Source organism: Hyperolius riggenbachi, chromosome 8, assembly GCF_040937935.1.
Source record: "Hyperolius riggenbachi isolate aHypRig1 chromosome 8, aHypRig1.pri, whole genome shotgun sequence".
In the NCBI taxonomy this organism is placed as follows: Eukaryota; Metazoa; Chordata; class Amphibia; order Anura; family Hyperoliidae; genus Hyperolius; species Hyperolius riggenbachi.
The window spans coordinates 188,546,169-188,555,988 of record NC_090653.1 but is presented as its reverse complement, the minus strand read 5'-3'; the positions used below and the strand labels follow the sequence as shown (position 1 = coordinate 188,555,988).

Here is a 9,820-nt window from a genome sequence, read left to right as displayed (position 1 = left end):
GATGTCTTACTTTAGGAGAAACAGTAGTTTTTCATCTCGGATCCGCTTAAAGAGGCTGGGCTTTGTACCTTTTGTCAGACATGTCTTGCACCAACAACCGCCAAAGCAGTCAGGTGAGATTAAACCAATGACTATTAATAATATTTTTCAGGCAAGTCACATTTAGTCATTCATTCATTCAGTGGTGGTGTTTTACAAAATAAAAAAAATATTAAGAAACAAAAAACACTCATGCAAGGCAGTTTAGCAATAGTTTACTGAAAGTGGTTTCCAAATATGATTTATAATGCAGGAACTTAGAATTGAATAACTTGTCCCTGGAAGAAAGCAGAGAAACAAAATTAGTAAAGTAGCATCAATATTTGTGAACAAAGCAACTTGATTGATTCCGAATGGGGGTAGCCCATATATTTAAAGGGAAGGTTCAAGCAAAATAAAAAAATGAGTTTCACTTACCTGGGGCTTCTACCAGCCCCATGCAGCCATCCAGTGCCCTCGTAGTCACTCACTGCTGCTCCAGTCCCCCGCTGGCAGCTTGCCGACCTCGGAGGTTGGCGGGTCGCATTGCGTACATTTTTACGCATTCCTGATAGTGTAGAAACATTAATACATACATTTTTACGCGTTACTGGTTCAATGCGTAAATTTTTACGCATTGAACCAGTAATGCGTAAAAATGTTCCTGCACTAGCGGGAATGCGTAAAAATGTACGCAATGCGTCCCGCCGACGTCCGAGGTCGGCAAGCTGCCAGCGGGGGACTGGAGCAGCAGAGAGTGACTACGAGGGCACAGGATGGCTGCATGGGGCTGATAGAAGCCCCAGGTAAGTGAAACTCATTTTTTTATTTTGCTTGGACATTCCCTTTAAGTTTTATATCTACATAAGAGTTCTATAGTCCTTTAGTAGCAAAAATTGGACACTAGCACAAAATTTATATTTTGGTGGTCTACGACCCTATCAGAGGTTTACTTCATGATTTGTTGCAAGTAATAAATCAAAAATGTCTAAATCAACAAAAAGCTGTAATAGAACCACCTTGTTCAGTCCATTGAGAAAAGTAATCATAACAGCTATTACATTTCACTGCCTTTATCATTGGAGATTATCTTATTACCTTTACTGGTAATAAGGAGAAAGGGTCAAGGGCAAAGGCAGCAATAGTTTTCCATAAAGCGTATTTGCCATATACATTTTTACAAAAGATGGTAGCACATTTTCTCCACCCCTCTGTGAGGCAATCACAGAAACATTTTGAAAGTATTCCAGATCCAGCAAGGGGACTACAAGACATTTAGTGCATAATTCACAAAGCTTTTTAACCTGTTTTCACCTTATCTATGTTACATTTTTAAACTCCCAAAGAGCAAATATAATATACTTAGGTAAGAAAAGTAATATTGAAATAAAGTTAATCAGGAACAAATTACTTTGAGTAATTATTTTGCTTGTAAAAGTGTTAAAAGGTTATTTTTATTAATTACCTGATAAATACCGTTAAGTCATGCATGAGAAGTTTTGTGAATAGAGCCCATAGCCCCTAAAGCAGGGGTACCCGACCTTTTCCGGCCCGGGGACTGCTTTCTGACCAAATTTTGCTCCGGGGACCGGGGGGGGGGGGGGGGGGGGGGGGGAGGGATGGCGGTGGGAGGGGTCAGGGGGAGGATGTGGGTGGTGTGCGGCCTAGTGGACAGTGTTGTGCGCAGCGGGTTATTGGGGGGGGGGGGGGGTTGGGTGCGGCAGCATGACTAGTATAGTTGCCCCAGTATAGGGAGTTTAGTTGCCCCAGTATGGCTAGTATAGTAGTATAGTTGCCCCAGTATAGTGCCCAGCATGGCTAGTATAGTGCCCAGCATGGCTAGTAAAGTGCCCAGTATAGGTAGGTAGTGGACCAGTATAGCTAGTATATATAGTGCCCCAGCATGGCTAGTATAGTGCCCCAGCATGGCTAGTATAGTGCCCCAGCATGGCTAGTATAGTGCCCAGCATGGCTAGTATAGTGCCCCAGCATGGCTAGTATAGTGCCCCAGCATGGCTAGTATAGTGCCCCAGCATGGCTAGTATAGTGCCCCAGCATGGCTAGTATAGTGCCCCAGCATGGCTAGTATAGTGCCCAGCATGGCTAGTATAGTGCCCTAGGATGGCTAGTATAGTGCTCAGCATGGCTAGTATAGTGCCCCAGGATGGCTAGTATAGTGCTCAGCATGGCTAGTATAGTGCCCCAGGATGGCTAGTATAGTGCCCAGCATGGCTAGTATACTGCCCAGCATGGCTAGTATAGTGCCCAGGATGGCTAGTATAGTGCCCAGCATGGCTAGTATAGTGCCCAGCATGGCTAGTATAGTGCCCAGCATGGCTAGTATAGTGCCCAGCATGGCTAGTATAGTGCCCAGCATAGCTAGTATAGTGCCCCCCCAGCATGGCTAGTATAGTGCCCAGCATGGCTAGTATAGTGCCCAGCATGGCTAGTATAGTGCCCCAGCATGGCTAGTATAGTGCCCCAGCATGGCTAGTATAGTGCCCCAGCATGGCTAGTATAGTGCCCCAGTATAGCTAGTATAGTGCCCCAGTATAGCTAGTATAGTGCCCAGCATGGCTAGTATACTGCCCAGCATGGCTAGTAAAGTGCCCAGTATAGGGAGGTGGTGCCCCCGCGGCCGCCGCTTCTGTTAACTTATGAGCGGGCGGCCGCTTCCAGATTCCCCCAGGCGCCGCTCTCCTTCAGTAACTCCGATACAGCAGCACGTCTTGCGGAGGAGGGAAGGAGGCGGGGCAGCGGCTTCCTGTAGCGGCAATATGCTACGCCGCTACCATGGCAACCGCCGCCACGCTTCCTTCCCTCCTCCGCAAGACGCGCTGCTGTTATCGGAGATACTGAAGGAGAGCGGCGCCGGGGGAAATCCGTAAGCGGCCGCCCGCTCATAAGGCAACAGGAAACTGCCAACGGACCGGCAGTGGGCCGCGGCCCGGTGGTTGGGGACCCCTGTCCTAAAGGATCCGGGTCCATGGGACTGTATCATTTGGCAGTCTCTTGACTGCCAACACTTAGGAATTTTACAAGACAACTAAGGATATGTAGACTACTATATTTATTCCCTTTAGACTAAAACTAGTCCTTGGCAAGAGTACTTGTAAAAGGTACAAACCGGAACAAAGAACATCTATCAGGCCCTAGGCAATGTAAGTGTGGGTACATGTAAGAATGATGTGCAGGTACTCTGCAGGGGAATGAGGAGATTGTAAACAGACAACACCTCTGTGTTCAATGTGCACAGCATTCTCAGTGGATTCCCTGCAGCTCTGTGGGGAGTGCATATGTAGAGTATAGTACTACTGTGTAACAAAGTAAACCTGAGACAGATGAAATTAAAGTTTTATACATACCTGGGGCTTCCTCCAGCCGCCTTCAGGATAATCAGTCCCTCGTTGTCCTCCTCCACCACCTGGATCTTCTGCTATGAGTTCAGGTACTTGAGCCAGTCGGGCGTAGTGCGCATGCACACACTCCGCCGCCAGGAGCATACTACACCTGTGCAGCACTATTGCGCGGGTGCAAAATGTTCCTGGCTGTGGGAGCGGCATGTGGCTGGACATCGCTGACTGGCTGAATTACCAGGTATGTATAAAACTTTACATTTCATCAGTCTCAGTTACCCTTTAATTTGTAGTCACCAAACCAAATTTTAACAACTTATCAAATTATTTGATTTCATCAGCAAAGGGAGTGCATACATTTGCATAAATCAGCATCAATGCAGAAATATTTCCATCTCGTTGACCATCTCTATTAGTGACACAGCTACACATCAGGCTTTATTCTTACATAATTCATGTTATTTAGTATATATAAGAGATTCCTGTGTACACATCATATATACAGTCACAATCAGATATGTATATCTGACCTTAAAAATACGGGGACTGCTTTATTGAAGCAGCACAAGTAACTAATTTTGATTGGTTTATTTCATTTTTGTGGACTAAGCACAGCTATTACTGTATATATACTGTATATATACATTATTTGTAATGACTATTATCTGAGAAATAGAACATTTTATCATATTTTCTATTTTAATTACAGTTACAAATTCATTCGGAGTCGGAGCATCGTTTCCCGACTCCAGGCATCCAAAATTGCCTGACTCCACGACTCCGACTCCACAGCCCTGCGAGGGACTATGCCACAACCAAGCAATTTTTTGTTTCAACAGTTTAGGATGGTTTTAATCTGCTATTCTTACCTTGGGCATACAGAGAATCTTTACCCTTCTTGTACTGGGTAACTTTATGTGACTGATGCTTACCACATTTTTTGCAGTAGGTCCTGCGGGTTTTAGGGACGTTCACCTGTATGGGAGAAAGTGAAAAACATTAAAACAAAAAACTGATCCTACTACAAACTAAGGACGATCAATGAGATTAAAGTGAACCAGAGACGAAGCACCCTCATGTATTTTACCATATATATCAGTGGGAACATTAGAAAACACCTACCCTGCTTTCTGTTTCATCTTTCACTGTTCACCCTGCCTGTTATGGCCCTGATAAAATGCCCGACTGAGCATTCAGTCTGGCTTTGCTCAGGAATCATAACTAAGTCATTATAGCAGAGCCAGCAGGGGGCAGGCTTGAAAGACATCATCAGAGAAGACAGACTCCACTATAATGATTCCTGAGCAAAGCCAGGCTGAATGCTCAGTCAGGGATTTTATCTGGGCTGATAACAGGCAGGCTGAACAGTGAAGGATGAAACAGAAAGCAGGGTAGGCGTTTTCTAATGTTCCCACTGATATATATATATATATATATATATATATATATATATATATAGTAAAATACATAAGGGTGCTTAGGCCTCGATTCATCATTGTCTTTGCGATAACTTTTTAAGTTCGTTAAATTACCGAATTCGAAGTATATTGATTTCTAGTTGTATTCATCAAGGTTTTTCCGCATTCGGTGCGAATTCGATAAAATATCGATAACAATGCGGTAAACATTCGTTAACGTGTCGATATTTCCATTTTACAGCGGTAATTTAACACACGGCCATAGGATTCCCGTGGAATTGTGGGTAAAAAGGCAGTCCTTTGAACACCACGTAGCAACATTCCGAATAGGGCTTAACACCTGAACCAGGATTCTTGAAGTGGCTTGGGACAATCCCACAATTTCGCCAGCTATGGCTTCATAGGAATCTGAAAAAATGTAGTGCAGCTAGCAATTTAGTTAACCCTGCCACTGCCTGTGTTCTCTTATAAGATGATTCAAGAGAAATGCAGATGTCCTGGTATAGCAAATAAATACATTCTCTTGCAAATTGATATGGTTCTAGACATTATTCTTGCCCTTCTGCGCCTTTGAATCACTCTCAGCTGATACATAACCACTTCAAATGGCTCCATCTTCTCTATCAGCAATGCTCTGACAGGAATAACGACAGAGCAGTGAAGGAGATAACTAATCCTAAATGTAACGCTAAACCACGCCCACTTTCATTTTCTTCCATTTTATCGCATCATTGACGAATGATTACCGAATGCTCGCTAACTGCTGTAGATAACTTTGATAAATCCTGAAATCAACTTAGGGAGTTCGGTATTTTACAGAGCTGTCGTTAATTGATTCGATAAGTCTTGATGAATCGAGGCCTTAGTCTCTGGTTCATTTTAAAATAGTTCTGTGCAAATGTTATGCAGTGGAAGTGGACCATTTCCAAGCTGCATAAATGTTCATACAATTACTGTAGCATTAAGTTTGGAACCATTTGAAATAATCTGCAATTCCATTATAACTTTTTACTCATACTCCATCCGCTTACCCCATCCCATTTTCTACATAGCCATATACAACCCCTACAACAAACCTGCTGCCTCTTACAGTACAATGGGACAAAAAACAGGTTTTATCATGGTTTTCTTTTACTTTTAAACTGCTTACCTTGCAGTTGTGCTGGTCCTTGGGCCTCAATTCACTATGCAAAGCTGATTTTACCGATCACCTTGTCAAATGCCAAATCACTAAACTTATAACTGCACTGAAAATATATATATATATATATATATATATATATATATATATATATATATATATATATATATATATTTATATATTTTTTTATCTAGCTCCTGTCCAGTGTGTGTGTGTGGATGGAGACAAGTCTCAGGTTGCTGTCCTTCCGACTTCTGGAAAAGAAATTACCGTAAGTAATTTTGGTCTTTTTATTTCAAAACTGTCTTTAACATGATAGCCCTAATGCTGCATTCCCGCGGCTGAAATCTAACTACACCCCCCCCCCCCACCACCACCACCACTCCCCCGCAAAATCCACGACTTTCTTGGTCGTGGATTTTGCAGCTTTCAGCTGCAGCTCTGCCTCTCCACGCATCTATCAGTGCCTGGATCGCCACCTCTGCCCGCCCCTCTCACTCTTCCTTCACTGAGAGGGGCGGGGGAGAGGCGGAGATATGCGCTGATTGACGAGTAAGGAGGCAGAGCTGCGGCTGAAAGCTCTGCCTCCTCCAGCAGCAAAATCCACAGCCAAGAAAGTCGTGCATTTTGCGTGGAAGAGTTAGGGGGTGGTTTAGTTAGACTTCAGCCGTGGGAATGTGGCACTTTAGTTAGGGCTATCATGTGAAAGACATTTTTGAAATAAAGATTTTTATGAGACTTCAGTGTCTCTTTAAGCAGGAAGCTTTGAGTCAGGATAATGCGAAGCAGCAGAGTAAGGGCAAACCCACAGGAGTAATAAACTTTTTTCTTTTTGGTATCATCCTGATTTAAAACGTGCTGCTATTTCTGATGGCTAACAAGGAAGCTGCTATCCTTATTGACTTTACAGAAAATGCATTTACGAGATGATGTTAGCTTCAGTAGTGTGTCAGATACAAACGTGCAGACAGTCAGTGGCATCAGAACACTTGTGGCAAATTATGTGGGAAGTACTACAGAGACAAAAGCCTCAATTCGCTAAGTGCAGTTCAGTAAAATAATTTAGGTCGGTAAAATACCGCATTCTGTATGTTACATTTTTTTTTTCACCAAATTTACAAAACATGCATACGGTAGAAGTTTGGTGATTTACCGAGGAATCATGTTTTAGTTCACCAAGCCCTTACCAGCTGTGGAGCAGGTCAGGCAGAAAGTTGTGAGTCTGTGCATAAGTCTGTTTTTTCTGTCCAGTGCATCCTCGGCATCCCTGTAGATGTGCTGCAGCCACTAGGGGGAGCCCTTCTGTATGAGTATTCAGATATTTGCATTTAAAAGGATGCAGAGAAAACTTAGAATATGTCTCCTTCCCATGCTCTGCTGTGTGAAGTCCCACCCTCCAGGGTATCCGATCAAACCTCCCTATTGGCTGTCTGCTACATCTGTCAATACGTTACCACATGGAAAGTGTGGGGTACCAGCTGGTCAGAGCTGGAGGTAAATGCGGAACACTTATTTACCTCACTAGTCAGTAATGCTGCTATATATATATATATATATATATATATATATATATATATATATATATATATATATATATATATATATATATATATATATATATATATATATATATATATATATATATATATATTACACACATATATATATATATATATATATACATACAGGATCTTCTAAAAAAATTAGCATATTGTGATAAAGTTCATTATTTTCTGTAATGTACTGATAAACATTAGACTTTCATATATTTTAGATTCAAATACACACAACTGAAGTAGTTCTAGCCTTTTATTGTTTTAATATTGATGATTTTGGCATACAGCTCATGAAAACCCAAAATTCCTATCTCCAAAAATTTGCATATTTCATCCGACCAATAAAAGTAAACCTTCAAATAATTATGTTCAGTTATGCACTCAATACTTGGTCGGGAATCCTTTTGCAGAAATGACTGCTTCAATGCGGCATGGCATGGAGGCAATCGGCCTGTGGCACTGCTCAGGTGTTATGGAGGCCCAGGATGCTTCGATAGTGGCCTTAAGCTCATCCAGAGTGTTGGGTCTTGCATCTCTCAACTTTCTCTTCACAATATCCCACAGATTCTCTATGGGGTTCAGGTCAGGTGAGTTGGCAGGCCAATTGAGCACAGTAATACCATGGTCAGTAAACCATTTACCAGTGGTTTTGACACTTTGAGCAGGTGCCAGGTCGTGCTGAAAAATGAAATCTTCATCTCCATAAAGATTTTCGAGCATCCTGGGCCTCCATAACACCTGCCACAGGCTGATTGCCTCCATGCCACGTCGCATTGAAGCAGTCATTTCTGCAAAAGGATTCCCGACCAAGTATTGAGTGCATAACTGAACATAATTATTTGAAGGATGGCTTTTTTTGTTTTAAAAACACTTTTCTTTTATTGGTCGGATGAAATATGCTAATTTTTTGAGATAGGAATTTTGGGTTTTCATGAGCTGTATGAGCTAATGTTTATCAGTACATTACAGAAAATAATGAACTTTATCACAATATGCTAATTTTTGGAGAAGATCCTGTACATATATATACACATACACACACACACACACATATATATATATATATATACATACATATATATATATATATATATATATATATATATATATATATATATATATATATATATATATATATATATACATACATACATACATATATACAGTGGTGTGAAAAACTATTTGCCCCCTTCCTGATTTCTTATTCATTTGCATGTCTGTCACACTTAGGCTGGTTTCACACCAGGACGTTGCGTTTTAGAGGACGTTATGGTCGCATAACGTGCCCCTAACGCAACACCTGGTGCTCTCTAATGTGGACGTCAGAGTGAGCTGCGTTGTGCAGCTCACTCTGGCGTCCGTGATGCCGTGATGCGCACTCTTGGACGCATGCGGCATCACATGGTCCCGCCCAGCCAATCCAGGAAGTAAACACTGCACAGTCACTGAGTGCAGTGAATATTAATTAGCCATGTGCTTGGCCGCTCTCCGCTCCTCCCCAACATTACTGCGCATGTGCAAGCAGTCTAACGCGGTTCTGCCGCTTATAAAGTACTGCATGCAGTACGTTCTGTTATGGCGCAGCGTTACTGAGTAACGCAACGTGGGCACTGTGAACAGCCCATTGATTTTTCATTGCTGTGCGGTGGGGTGCGTTACAGGCTGCTCTAACGTGCGCCTGTAACGTCCCACTGTGAAACCAGCCTTAAATGTTTCTGCTCATCAAAAACCGTTAACTATTAGTCAAAGATAACATAGTTGAACACAAAATGCAGTTTTAAATGATGGTTTTTATTATTTAGCGAGAAAAAAAACTCCAAATCTACATGGCCCTGTGTGAAAAAGTGATTGCCCCCCTTGTTAAAAAATAACTTAACTGTGGTTTATCACACCTGAGTTCAATTTCTGTAGTCACCCCCTGGCCTTATTACTGCCACACCTGTTTCAATCAAAAAATCACTTAAATAGGAGCTATCTGACACAGAGAAGTAGACCAAAAGCACCTCAAAAGCTAGACATCATGCCAAGATCCAAAGAAATTCAGGAACTAATGAGAACAAAAGTACTGTAATTGAGATCTATCAGTCTGGTAAAGATTATAAAGCCATTTCTAAAGCTTTGGGACTCCAGCGAACCACAGTGAGAGCCATTATCCACAAATGGCAAAAACATGGAACAGTGATAAACCTTCCTAGGAGTGGCCGGCCGACCAATATTACCCCAAGAGCACAGAGAAAACTCATCCGAGAGGCCACAAAAGACCCTAGGACAACATCTAAAGAACTGCAGGCCTCACTTGCCTCAATTAAGGTCAGTGTTCACGACTCCACC

The 9,820-nt window shown here is 42.2% G+C and overlaps 1 long non-coding RNA gene across 1 annotated transcript in view; it reads right to left on the bottom strand.

Annotated features, from left to right (window-relative positions):
- Window positions 1-238: 238 nt before the first annotated feature.
- The window catches only part of LOC137527522 (uncharacterized), a 32,499-nt gene continuing 22,917 nt past the window's right edge, over window positions 239-9,820 (bottom strand). Inside the window, exons 2-3 of the long non-coding RNA XR_011023172.1 lie at window positions 4,244-4,349; window positions 239-317 (exon numbers count right to left, since the gene is read on the bottom strand). This is a non-coding gene — a long non-coding RNA (uncharacterized lncRNA). The remainder of the gene's footprint in view (window positions 318-4,243; window positions 4,350-9,820) is intronic.